This window comes from Clupea harengus, chromosome 25 (assembly GCF_900700415.2).
Source record: "Clupea harengus chromosome 25, Ch_v2.0.2, whole genome shotgun sequence".
In the NCBI taxonomy this organism is placed as follows: Eukaryota; Metazoa; Chordata; class Actinopteri; order Clupeiformes; family Clupeidae; genus Clupea; species Clupea harengus.
This window is the reverse complement of record NC_045176.1, coordinates 4402582-4403971: the sequence shown is the minus strand read 5'-3', so window position 1 is coordinate 4403971 and position 1390 is coordinate 4402582. Positions and strand designations below refer to the sequence as shown.

At 41.2% G+C, this 1390-nt stretch overlaps 1 long non-coding RNA gene across 1 annotated transcript; it reads left to right on the top strand.

The window, feature by feature from the left end:
- Positions 1–389: 389 nt before the first annotated feature.
- Positions 390–795, top strand: LOC116219524. Its single transcript, XR_004163204.2, has 2 exons — positions 390–484; positions 735–795. It is a non-coding gene; the product is annotated as an uncharacterized LOC116219524 (long non-coding RNA).
- The last annotated feature ends 595 nt before the right edge of the window (positions 796–1390 follow it).

The window sequence follows — 1390 nt, the reverse complement described above, 5'->3', positions numbered from 1 at the left end:
GTTATTGTAACCAGCAATAATGGTTGAAGTGATTTGCGAGGCGTCAGTCAGCCAACTTTCCAAACTGAAAAGCTGCCGAAAGGGCTCCTCCTCTTCCGCTACGTAGCCAAGATGGCGCCCGTTTAGATCGAGTAGTGTCCATCGTTTCACACTGCATTTTTGGACCGTTTGCAGTGCGCCATCCGGGTACTTTCAGTGCCCTGAATTCTGCTGGTTCTGTCAGTGTGAACGCCCTAAGCACTGAAAGTCAGTGTTTGAAGTGTGCAAGTGCGCGGTAATAGACACGGCCATAGAAACGTCATGTCATGCGTGCTGCTAGTTCCTGTGGGCGACCTATCGCCTGCTTTATATATCCAGTGATCTACTTGTTGTCACTGGCTGCATCAGTTTGTCTTTGTCTTGTCAGGGAGAAAGAGGCTTGTTGAAAGTACAGAAATGGATCCAAAATGGACTTTGTCTCTCCTTGCTGCCATCCTTCACACAGGTACGTATCTGCTGCAACATCAGTGTCTGGACACTTTTCCAAAATCAGCAGTGTACTCAAAGTGATTTGACACAGTGATTCAAATACAATGAAATAAAAATGATAAATAGCTAAATTAACTCATATATGTTTATATAATGTGCAGACTTCATGTAAATGTTGTATTAATAATTAATTTCACACTGCTGAAGTTGAACCCTCTCTCACAATGAGACACTTATAGCACACTGTTACCATTCTGTCTCCACAGTGGCCAGTGCCCCAGAGTCTGTGTTTGCTCTAGAGGGAAACTCTGTCACCCTGATCATGCAGAGACATAACAACATGGATATAGATGATGTAGTCTGGGTTTTTAATCAATCATGGGATGTTGTTACATATTATCCACATTTTGATGAACCTCGCCAGGTAAGAATTCTAGACTCTTATAAGGGCAGAGTAGAGTTTGATCGCACCACCTTCTCTCTGGAGCTGACAAACCTGCGGAAGAATGACAGCGGAGTCTACAAAGGAGAGATAAATGCTGAGGGGAGGAAGGCTGTTTCTGAATACAGGCTAAATGTTCTTGGTGAGTCACCATGCAAAAATCCCACTTATTAGAGTCAATGTTACATGCACTTCAGGGATTATTATATATATATATATATATATATTATTTGAATAAAATAATGAGATAGGGACACAATTTACAACTAATAATGTTGTTATGGGCTTGAGCAACCAGTTTTATGCAACAAAAAAAAAATATGTATTGTCTGATAGTGATATAGGCTTCATGCTTCTGACTTAAAGACATATACAGGACGTTAGGAGTCATTCACCCCAGAAGTGGCACAGCAGCTAGAGATTCAGAGCTGGTGTGAACTTATTATCCTTCTATGAGTGAAAAATTGCTCTTTTGTTATG